The sequence below is a fragment of the Manis javanica genome, chromosome 8, assembly GCF_040802235.1.
Source record: "Manis javanica isolate MJ-LG chromosome 8, MJ_LKY, whole genome shotgun sequence".
NCBI lineage: Eukaryota > Metazoa > Chordata > Mammalia > Pholidota > Manidae > Manis > Manis javanica.
The window spans coordinates 36906424-36919138 of NC_133163.1; the positions used below are offsets into that span (position 1 = coordinate 36906424).

The 12715-nt window shown below is 40.5% G+C and overlaps 1 protein-coding gene across 2 annotated transcripts in view; it reads left to right on the plus strand.

Annotated features, from left to right (window-relative positions):
- The window catches only part of WDR89 (WD repeat domain 89), a 61019-nt gene that overhangs the window by 15480 nt on the left and 32824 nt on the right, over window positions 1–12715 (plus strand). The gene's annotated exons all lie outside the window — the stretch shown is intronic.

Consider the following 12715-nt stretch of genomic DNA (forward strand, 5'->3'; position numbering starts at 1 on the left):
CTTCCCAAGGCTTATCTTGAGGGTCAATAGACCATGGAAACCAAGCTGACCATCTTAGGGGAGCATGACTGAGATACTCCATTTCTTGATCCTTTTGTTCCAAGGAGGCCAAAATCTGTTTCCCTCTTTCTGTGGTGCAGGACATTTGAAGATGGTCTGCCCCAGTTCTGAGGGACACAGTCCACTTACAACTAACAATGCCTCTGACTAAACAAAATTGCCAATGAAGTTGATTATCAGTGCTTTCTGGGAAATACCTTGCTCAAAAGGGGGAAATATGAAAGGATTTTAACATAAGAAGAACCAAAGAATATGAAATGGAGAATCTCACACATATACCCTCAGAAAAACAAAACTTAAAGACCATGAGGCTGATTTCTTGTAAATGACTGATTTACAGAAGATCAAACCTTATCCTCCAACCAATGAGCATAAGTCAAGAATCTCTCCCCATCTTCGAGCCAATGAATTCTCTTCATGGATCTTAACTGAACTTTTCCCTTTTGCACTCCTTGCCCATAAAAGCAGTCAGCCCTTAACCTTCAGCAGACTTGCCTGTAGTTCACTGCAGCTTGCATGTCCTGAATTGCAGTTCCTCTGCTATTCCTGAATGAACTTGACATCTGGTAACTTGTGCTCACCTCTGTTTACCTCTTTTAGACTGACACTTCTCATTTTCCTAATTTATTTTCAAAAAGCAAAAGTTTTTTACTTTAACTCTAAATTTTATTTTCTGGTTTATGCTTTCTGTATTCTGAGAAATATTCACCCAACCCAGGATCAGAGGTTTCCTTTTTTACCCTAGAAATTTCATAATTCTTGCCATCATATTTAGGTCTATGATCAATTCTGACTGAATTAATGTTCCTGTTCTGACTTCTTATTTGTGTGATACAATAAGCCACTGCAGCTTTCTTTTTCTTAGTGTTTGTATGGTATACTTTTCTCTATATTTGTTAACCTACTGTATATTGAAACTAGGTTTCTTTTACACAGCATATAGTCAGGTATTCCCTCTCCCCTTTCCTGCAACCTGAGACTCTCTGCCTTTCAATTGAGGCATTTAGACCATTTATTTTCAATGTATTCATTGATATAATTGGAGTTAAATCTACCATCCTGCTTGTTGTTTCTAGATTGTTTTCTGTTTTTCTCATCAGTTCTTTGTTCCCTTATCCTCTTGCCTTCTCTTGGATTGAGTGTTTTTTTATGATTATATTTCTCTACTGTTGGTTTGTTAATTTTACCTTATATTTTTTTTCTTTAGTGGTTGCAGTAGGATTTACAATATATGTCTTTAACTTGTCAAAGTCTGCCTTCAAATATGATACCATTTTATGATGTAAAAACCTTGCAACATCATCTTTCCATATCTTCCCTCCCACCTACTACTATTGTCTCGCCTGAGGGGGATTCCCTCTGAATTGGACAAGTTCTCTCTGAATTGATGAGACCAAATAACAATAAAAGAATGTTGGAGGCAAAAGGGTTTGTATCAAGTTTTATTCTCATAGTGACAGGTCGAGTGTTAGCATCGTGTCTGCCTCTGGCAAGTTCACTATCCATCTCCGTCTCGTTCTCTGCTTCTGGGCAGAGCACTGGGTGGAGCTTTTTATATAGTAATACTGATGGTAATGACTCCTTGCCAGTGGGTTTGCAAGCATTAGCCTATTCAGCCAATTGCATCATCAAGCAGATTAGGATCAGGTGAGAATCCTGGCCATAGGAACTTACATTTTCCCTACACTCCCCTCCTCCAGGATTCTCACCTCACAGTCTATACACTCTCAATCTTCTGTGATGGTCCCAATGCAAGAAAGCTGGAGCATTGTAACCAGATTCCACAACAACAATTGAGGCTACAACATATAGGTAACAACAAAAATTATAATAATCCTCAAACCTGAGGAGATTGCCACAAAGTGGTCATACCAGCTGTATTCAAACCAGTCCCAGTTCACAATTCACACTTTCCACAGGAGACCAGTAGTGAAACTGGTAGGGAGTACCATGCACACCTAGTGAGCAGATGTGTTGGCAGTTTTTGCTAGGGTGTGTGCCCAGTCCACAAAAGTCATTAGTGGAAATTAACCTGAAGGGCAATAAGACACATGTTTTAATGACACCAGCATAGGTAAACTTTCTCCATCAGGAAGGACGTATGCACAAGAGTGGTCCTGTGGTAGGACCATGGAAGGAAGGAGGTCCTATCTGGGTCTAGTATACCATACTTCTAAAAAAAATTTTTAATTAAGGAATGATTGATACACACTTATGAAGGTTTCACATGAAAAAACAATGTGGTTACTACATTTACCCTTATTATCAAGTCCCCAACCATACCCCAATGCAGTCACTGTCTATCAGTGCAGTAAGATACCACTGATTCACTATGTGCCTTCTCTGTGTTACACTGTTCTCATGATCCCCCACACCATGTGTACCAAACATAATACCCTCAATCCCCTCTCCCTCCCTCCCCACCTGCCCTCCCACACCCCTCCCCTTTGGTAAACACTAGTTCATTCTTGGAGTCTGTGAGTCTGCTGCCATTTTGTTACTTCAGTTTTGCCTCATTGTTATACTCCACAAATGAGGGAGATCATTAGGCATTTGTCTTTCTCCACCTGGCATATTTCACTGAGCATAATGTCCTCCAGCTCCATCCATGTTTTTGCAAGTGGTAGGATTTGTTCTTTCTTATGGCTGAATAGTATTCCATTGTGTATATACATATACCACATCTTTATCCATCCATCTACTGATGGATACTTAGGTTGCTTCCATATCTTGGCTATTGTAAAAAGTGCTGCGATAAACATAGGGTGCATATGTCTTTTTGAATCTGAGACCTTGTATTATTTGTGAAAATTCCAAACAGTAGAATTGCCAGGTCAAATGGTAAGTCTATTTTGAGCATTTTGAGGAACCTCCATACTGCTTTCCACAATGGTTGAACTAATTTACATTCCCACCAGCAGTGTAGGAGGGTTCCCCTTTCTCCACAACCTCGCCAACATTTGTTGTTGTTTGTCTTTTGGATGGTAGTCATCCTTACTGGTGTGAGGTGATATCTCATTGTGGTTTTAATTTGCATTTCTCTGATAACTAGCGATGTGGAGCATCTTTTCATGTGTCTGTTGGCCATCTGAATTTCCTCTTTGGAGAACTGTCTGTTCAGCTCCTCTGCCCATTTTCTAATTGGATTATTTGCTTTTTGTTTGTTGAGGTGCATCAGCTCTTTATATATTTTGGATGTCAAGCCCTTATCGGATCTGTCATTTATGAATACATTCTCCCATACTGTAGGGCACCTTTTTGTTCTATTGATGGTGTCCTTTGCTGTACAGAAGCTTTTCAGCTTGATATAGTCCCACTTGTTCATTTTTGCTTTTGTTTTCCTTGCCCGGGGAGATATGTTGATGAAGAAGTCGCTACTGTTTATGTCCAAGAGATTCTTGCCTATGTTTTTCTTCTAAGAGTTTTATGGTTTCATGACTTACATTCAGGTCTTTGATCCATTTCGGATTTACTTTTGTGTACAGGGTTAGAGAGTGATCCAGTTTCATTCTTACATGTAGCTGTCCAGTTTTGCCAGCACCATCTGTTAAAGAGACTGTCATTTCCCCATTGTATGTCCATGGTTCCTTTATTAAATATTAATTGACTATATATGTTTGGGTTAATGTCTGGAGTCTCTAATCTGTTCCACTGGTCTGTGGCTCTGTTCTTGATGTGTTGGCAGTTTTTGCTAGGGTGTGTGCAAATTGTCTTGATTACTATGTCTTTGTAGTAGAGCTTGAAGTTGGGGAGTGAGATCCCCCCCAACTTTATTCTTCTTTCTCAGGATTGCTTTGGCTATTTGGGGTCTTTGGTGGTTCCATATGAATTTTTGAACTATTTGTTCCAGTTCGTGGAAGAATGTTGTTGGTAATATGATAGGGATTGCATCAAATCTGTATATTGCTTTGGCAGGATGGCCATTTTGACTATATTAATTCTTCCTAGCCAAGAGCATGGGATGAGTTTCCATTTGTTAATGTCCTCTTTAATTTCTCTTAAGAGTGACTTGTAGTTTTCAGGGTATAGGTCTTTCACTTCTTTGGTTAGGTTTATTCCTAGGTATTTTATTCTTTTTGATGCAATTGTGAATGGAATTGTTCTCCTGATTTCTCTTTCTATTGGTTCATTGTTAGTGTATAGGAAAGTCACATATTTCTGTGTGTTAATTTTGTATCTTGCAACTTTTCTGTATTCCAATATCAGTTCTAGTAGTTTTGAAGTGGAGTCTTTAGGGTTTTTTATGTACAATATCATGTCATCTGCAAATAGTGACAGTTTAACTTCTTCTTTACTAATCTGGATTCCTTGTATTTCTTTGTTTTGTCTAATTGTCATGGCTAGGACCTCCAGTACTATGTTAAATAACAGTGGGGAGAGTGGGCATCCCTGTCTTGTTCCCGATCTCTGAGGAAAAGCTTTCAGCTTCTCACTGTTCAGTATGATGTTGGCTGTGGGTTTATCGTATATGGCCTTTATTATGTTGAGGTACATGTCCTCTATAGCCATTTTGCTGAGAGTTTTTATCATGAATGGATGTTGAATTTTGTTGAATGCCTTTTCAGCATCTATGGAGCTGATCATGTGGTTTTTGTCCCTCTTTTTGTTTATGTGGTGGATGATGTTGATGAATTTTCAAATGTTGTGCCATCCTTGCATCCCTGGGATGAATCCCACTTGGTCGTGGTGTATGATCGTTTTGATATATTTTTGAATTCAGTTTGCTAATATTTTATTGAGTATTTTTGCATCTATGTTCATCAGGGATATTGGTCTGTAATTTTCTTTTTTGGTGGGTTCTTTGCCTGGTTTTGGTATTAGGGTGATGTTGGCTTCATAGAATGAGTTTGGGAGTATTCCATCCTCCTCTATTTTTTGGAAAACTTTAAAGAGAATGGGTATTATATCTTCTCTGTATGTCTGATAAAATTCCGCAGTGAATCCATCTGGCCCAGGGGTTTTGTTCCTGGATAGCTTTTTGATCACCGCTTCAATTTCTTTGCTGATAATTGGTTTGTTGAGATTTTGTGTTTCTTCCTTGGTCAGTCTTGGGAGGTTGTATTTTTCTAGGAAGTTGTCCATTTCTTCTAGGTTTTCTCGCTTCTTAGCATATAAGTTTTCATAGTAGTCTCAAGTAATTCTTTGTATTTCTGTTGGGTCCATCATGATGTTTCCTTTCTCGTTTCTGATTCTGTTGATGTGTGTTGATTCTCTTTTTCTCTTAATAAGTCTGACTAGAGGCTTATGTATTTTGTTTTTTTTCTCAAAGAACCAGCTTTTGGTTTCATTGATTTTTTCTATTGTTTTATTCTTCTCAATTATGTTTATTTCTTCTCTGATCTTTATTATGTCCCTCCTTCTGCTGACTTTAGGCCTCATTTGTTCTTCTTTTTCCAATTTCTATAATTGTGATGTTAGACTATTCATTTGGGTTTGTTCTTCCTTCTTCAAGTGTGCCTGGATTGCTATATACTTTCCTCTTAAGACTGCTTTTGCTGCGTCCCACTGAAGTTGGGGTTTTGTGTTGTTGTCATTTATTTCCATATATTGCTGGATCTCCATTTTAATTTGGTTGTTGATCCATTGACTATTTAGGAGCGTGTTGTTAATCCTCCATGTGTTTGTGAGCCTTTTTGCTTTCTTTGTACAATTTATTTTTAGTTTTATACCTTTGTGGTCTGAAAAGTTGGTTGGTACGATTTCAATCTTTTTGAACTTACTGAGGCTCTTTTTGTGGCCTAGTATGTGGTCTACTCTGGAGAATGTTCCCTGTGCACTTGAGAAGAATGTGTATCCTGGTGCTTTTGAGTGTAGAGTTCTATAGATGTCTATTAGGTCCATCTGTTCTAGTGTGTTGTTCAGTGCCTCTGTGTCCTTACTTATTTTCTGTCTGGTGAATCTGTCCTTTGGAGTGAATGGTGTGTTAAGTCTCCTAAAATGAGTGCTTTGCATTCTATTTCCTCCTTTAGTTCTGGTAGTATTTGTTTCACATATGCTGGTGCTCCTGTGTTGGATGCATAAATATTTATAATGGTTATATCCTCTTGTTGGACTTAGCCCTTTATCATTATGTAATGTCCTTCTTTATCTCTTGTTACTTTTTTGTTTTGAAGTCTATTTTGTCTGATACTAGTACTGCAACACCTGCTTTTTTCTCCCTATTGTTTGCGTGAAATATCTTTTTCCATCCCTTGACTTTTAGTCTGTGCATGTGTTTGGGTTTGAGGTGAGTCTCTTGTAAGCAGCATATAGATGGGTCTTGTTTTTTTATCCATTCAGTGACTCTATGTCTTTTGATTGGTGCATTCAGTCCATTTTCATTTAGGGTAATTATCAATTGTTATGTACTTATTGCCATTTCAGGCTTTAGATTCGTGGTTACCAAAGGTTTCAGGTTACTTTCCTTACTATCTAAGAATCTAACTTAACTCACGTACTATGCTGTTACAAACACAATCTAAAGGTTCTTTTCTGTTTCTCCTCCTTTTTCTTCCTCCTTCATTCTTTATATATTAGGTATCAAATTTTGTACTTTTTGTCTATCCCTTGATTGACTTTGGGGGTAGTCACTTTAATTTTGCATTTGCCTTGCAATCAGCTGCTCCACCCTCCCTACTGTGGTTTTACTACCTCTGGTGACAGCTATCCAACCCTTGAAACACTTCCATTTATAGCAGTCCCTCCAAAATAGACTGCAGAGATGGTTTGTGGAGGGTAAACTCTATCAGCTTTTGCTTCTCTGGAAATTGTTTAATCCCTCCTTCAAATTTATATGATAATCTTGTTGGATAAAGTAATCTTGGTTCCAAGCCCTTCTGCTTCATGGCATTAAATACATCATGCCACTCCCTTCTGGCCTGTAAGGTTTTTGCTGAGAAGTCTGATGTTAGCCTGATGGGCTTTCCTTTCTATGTGATCTTTTATCTCTCTCTGGCTGCTTTTAATAGTCTGTCCTTGTCCTTGATCTTTCCCATTTTAATTATTATGTGTCTTGGTGTTGTCTTCCTTGGGTCCCTTGTTTTGGGAGATCTGTGGATCTCCATGTCCTGAAAGACTATCTCCTTCCCCAGATTGGGGAAGTTTTCAGCAACTACCTCCTCAAAGATACTTTCTATCCCTTTTTCTCTCTCTTCTTCTTCTGGTACCCCTATAATGTGAATATTGTTCACTTGGATTGGTCACACAGTTCTCTCAGTATTCTTTCATTTTTAGAGATCCTTTTTTCTCTCTGTGCCTCAGCTTCTTTGTATTCCTCTTCTCTAGTTTGTATTTCATTTATTGTCTCCTCCACTGTATCCAACCCGCTTTTAATACCCTCCATCGTGCTCTTCAATGATTGGATCTCCGACCTGAATTCATTCCTGAGTTCTTGGATGTCTTTCCGTACCTCCATTAGAATGTTGATGATTTTTATTTTGAACTCCCTTTCAGGAAGCGTCACGAGGTCCATATCATTTAAATCTTTCTTGGGAGTTGTATTAATAATTTTACTCTGGACAAGGTTCCTTTGGCGTTTCATGTTTGTATATGGCACCCTCTAGTGTCCAGAAGCTCTATTTTGGAGCTGCTCTGTCCCTGAAGCAATGTTGGGGGTTGCAGGGGATCGGTACTGGTACCTGGGGGGAGGAAAGAGCTGTTCCCTGCCTCCTGGCTCCTGTGCCTGTCTCCACTGCCTGAGCCAGTGGGCCAGTCACGCAGGTATGTTTTTTGTCCCAGAGCAGTCGGAATCCCAGTCTCCCCAGGAACTCTGCCTGTATTAACTTTCCAACCTGGTAGTTATGTGAGTCTCATGAAAGCACCATGAAATGTAGGTTTGTGCTCCCAGAGCAGATCTCTGGAGGTAGGTATTCAGCAGTCCCAAGCTTTCCACTCCCTGCGTTCTCTGTTTCTCTTCCTCCCGCCGGTGAGCTGGGGTGGGGGAGGGGCTCGAGTCCCAAGGAGCCGCAGCTCTGGTACATTACCCTGTTCGTGAGGTCTGCTCTTTTCTCTAGGTGTGTGCAGCCTGACGCCCTACTCTTTCCTGTTGCTCTCTCAGGATTAGTTGCACCAATTAAATTTTCTAATTGTATCCAGTTTTACGAGGAAGCCTCTATCTCTCCTCTCATGCCACCATCTTTAATCCCAGCTCACATCTGCTATGTTTTGTGGTCTAGAGAGTAACAGCATTATGAAGAAGTCATTGTGTGGTGCCCAGAAGCTCAAGACTCTTTATTCTCCAGTGTCTGGTTTTCCCTTGCAGTGGAGCCCCAGTTGCTGTTGGTGGGCAGTGGGCGGGACCACCTTTCTGTCTGTCTGCCAGCAGTGGTTTATCTCAGTTTGCCGCAGTGACTCTTTTTGATCCGAGTAGTGACTTCTAATGGGATTGTTGTCGACAGGCTGCCCTCTGCCTGCTTTGCAGTGTTGGTGGGGCTGCTGAGTTAATGGGGTGGGTGGGGTGGCTCACGGCAAGTCAGCCTGGTGGCGGGGCACCATGGTGGTGGTGCGGGACACAGCACAGGGCTTGACCGCCTGTTGGGAGGAAGGAGCGCTAAGAGCTGGCTCTTGCAGGCCCTTCTTATTGGGTTGAGACAGACAGAGAAAACTGGGAAAGCTTCCCTCTGCCTGCCAGGCATGAAAATCTGATGCGGCTGGGCCAAGTGGGGTGGCACACCGGCAGTGCACATGGTAGCACCTCAGGTCTGAGTCGCCAGCAAGGGGGATGGAGCGTCAGGGGCTCCCAAGAGTGTCCAGCATGTTCGGTGGAAGGAGGGCCGGGAAGGTAGTGTCCACCTGCCCTTTATTCTGCGGAGAGAGCTTTGTCCAACCTTCATCCCTCTGGCATCCCTCCCACTGGTGGCAAGTCTTTCAAACTGCTGCCTTTGTGTTGGGTCTCAGCAGGACCAGCAGAGTGTTCCTGTCCTCCACAACCGTCGGGAGTCTCAGCCTCCCAGAGGGCTCTAGCTGTCCCTGGTGTTCAGCTCCGCTAATCACCAGAAGGTAGTGCATTGTGAACTTGTGTTCTTAGAGCACATCTCCAGGGCCAGGTGTGCAGAGACCCTGAGTGCTGTCTTCTCTCCACTCCATTCCTCTTCCTCCCCACTGTGGGCTGGGATTGGGGAAGGACTTGGATCCCACTGGATTGTGGGTCTGCCACTTTACCCTTCTCTGTGTGGTCTTCTTCCCTAGGTGTAGGTGGTCTGTTCTAGTCTTCAGGTCATTTTCTGGTTTAGTTGTATTCTTGTGTTTGCTACCTTGGTGTGTATGTGTGGGAGGAGGTTTCTGCCTTGCTCTCCTACTCTGCCATCTTTTTCCCCCTTCCAGTAGTATATGTTTTTTTTTTATTGCTGTTTAGAATTCCACTGTTAGTATGCTACAATTTATTAGTAAAGGCTATTTACACAGTTGAATGATTGTCTAATAATCTAATTAATCTTCCTTCAGTTGTCTTAAAAGCTTGTAATTATCCTAAAAGTGACATGCCAATGATATAGTCTCCTTGTTGCTCAGGCCAGAGACCTAAAAATCATCTTTGACACCTGTTCTCATACTCCACTTGTAGTATATTTTGGAAAATTATGTTTATTCTTCTTTAATAATCAAGGCCTGAACCCATCCTCTTCTCCCCACCTTCATATTTCCTGCTCAGAATTTTGCACAAACCTCCTCACTGCTTTTACTCTTGTCCTAAGTTCTGCTTTGTAAGCAGCAGCCAGAGTGGTGTGTCCACACATGTCTTTCCCCTGATCTCAACCTACAGCAGCTTGCTTTCTTACTTGAGAAGAAAATCTGAAGTTCTTACCAGGGCTTGCAAATCTCTTACCTGGCTCCAACTATTTCTTTAACCTTATTTCCTATATTTCCTACACCACTTTCTGACTCCACTTTAACAGCTCTGACCCACATGCTCTTCTCACTACCTAGGAGGCTCTGGCCCGCATAGTCTAATGCCTCATTCCCTCATTTTATTCTGGTCTCTGCTCACTTATCACTTCATGGGAGAAGCTCTCCTGTAATGACCAAATCTAAAAGGCCTTTCCTGCCTCATTTTTCTTGCCTTAACTATTTTTAATTTTTATAACACTTAAACCACTAGTTTCATTATTATAATTATATATGTAGTTGTCTAAATACCTGTCTGCCCTCCATGAGGGCAGGGACTTTGCCTGTGTTCTTTGCTGAATCCAGTGTGTTGTAGGCTTGTCATGTCAGCCCTTGAAAAGTTGTTGTTGAATTATTGAATAAGATAATTCTTTAGGACTTTTGTGTAGATTTAATGTTGATACTGCTTATCAGTTTCTATCTACAACACATAATAATCAAAAAAACAAATGGTTCTTTGACACAGTTAACATCATTTTGTTATAATTCATGGCTCATTTTATTCCCTCCTCCCCACACACCATCTTTATCTGCAGTTATTAAAGAGAGCTCTTGCTTAATTTTTTTTTTTTTTTTTTTTTTTTTACAATTTATAATTCTTTTATTGTTTGTGAGGTTAAACATGGTTGAATATTTTTGTTGAACATTCGTGTTTCTTTTGTGGGATGCTTTCTCACGTCCTTTGCCCATATTTCAATGGATGTATTTCTTTTTCTTATTCATATGTAAGAGTTCTTTATTTTTATTTTATTTTTTTTTCTATTAGAGTCTTTTTTTTTTTTTGAGAGGGCATCTCTCATATTTATTGATCAAATGGTTGTTAACAACAATAAAATTCAGTATAGGGGGGTCAATGCTCAATGTACAATCATTAATCCATCTCAAGCCTAATTCTCGTCAGTCTCCAATCTTCTGAAGCATAACGAACAAGTTCTTACATGGTGAACGAATTCTTACAGAGTGAATAAATTCTTACATGGTGAACAGTACAAGGGCATTCATCACAGAAACTTTCGGTTTTGATCATGCAATATGACCTATAAACCATCAGGTCAAATATGAATATTCATTTGATTTTTGTACTTGATTTATATGTTGATCCCACATTTCTCCTATTATTATTATTATTTTTATTTTTAATAAAATGCTGAAGTGGTAGGTAGATGCAAGATAAAGGTAGAAAACATAGTTTAGTGCTGTAAGAAGGCAAATGTAGATGATCAGATGATCAAGTGTGTGCCTATGGACTAAGTATTAATCCAGGCTAGACAAGGGCAGCAAGACATCCACGGATGCAGAAGATTTCTCTCAAAGCAGGGGGGGGTGAGGTTCTGAGCCTCACCTCTGTGGATCCCCAAATTCTCACCTGATGGCCCCCCTGCGACTGTGCCTGTCTTAGGTTGTTCCTCCCTTGAGGAATCTTACCCGTCTCTGGCTAACCAGTCATCTTCCGGGGCCATACAGGGAAATGTAAAGTTGGTAAGTGAGAGAGAAGCCATATTGTTTGCAAAGGTTAGCTTTTTACTTCTTTGCAGATTTATGCCCTGTGGCTTCTATGCCCAGCACTTGTCTCGAGGTATCTTTACCACCTGGAGGAATTATGATACTCGGTAAATTCGATATGAGGCACGAATTCTATTTAAGGTTTGTAATTAGGAAGGAAGAAGAAAAGCTATAGATGTAGCATATGAAGGAAACTTGGGAGGATTGATTATTTCTTTGACATATCTTCTTGTATAGTACCTTAAGTATGTATAGGTTTTAAACTACTAACTAATTTGCACACACCTATTAACATAATAGGAATATGGTGACATAAACAAAGCAAATCTATAATTACCAGCCATCTCCAGTGAAGCCAAGAAAACCATTTAGGCACCCTAGGCATTTGTGAAAATTTATCTATGATATGATGGATATTTTCCAACTGTACTTGAACCATCAGACAAATTAAAGCAGCCCATTTCTGGGATCTGTTCACATCCCATATGTTCTTTTAACCATAGATAGTCTATAGTCATGAGATTTTGGGGTGCTACAACTTGCACCCCTGCCAACTCCTGGTTGAGTTCCAACAGTACAGATCCAGTCAAATTCGTTGTCTCACTGTATGCACATGCCAGCCTAGACATCTCCCTCCTCCTTCTTATGGCAAGTCCAGGAGACGGTGGGCTGGATGCAGCCACAACCGCAGCATCGTCCGGATCCCTGTGGAGGCTTTTTGATGATCATCCCCCGGCACGAGTCCTCCAGAGAGTGCTGATGCCGGAAGCTCCTCCTCATATCGTATCTTAGTTCATTTTCTGGGTATCCAAGCTAGGCCTTGATCTTCTGCGTAGAAACAAACAGACCCTTTGCCCACACTTTGACATGCCCTCTATACCACTGTGCAGAACTCATTGGAGGTCAGCACACAGTAACTGCTTTTTTTTTTTTTTTTTTTTTTAATTAAGAGAAAGGAATATTATCAGAAAAGAGTACCTCCATAGCTGATCATCTGACACCCTTTAAGTGATCAACATTAAGGATATTTAAAGCATGCGTTGATCTTTGATTTACCAATAGTTTTATCCTGTTAAGGAGTAATCCCCCTTTTCTTTCTTTCTTTCTTTTTTTTTTTAAATTTTTAATCTACACTTACCTGAAGAATACTATGTTTACTATGCTCTCCCCTATATCAGGTCCCCCCTAACAACCACATTACGGTTACTGTCCATCAGCTTAGCAAAATGTGGTAGAGTCACTACTTGTCCTCTCTGTGTTGTGCAGCCCACCCTCCCCTTTCTCCCTCCCCCCC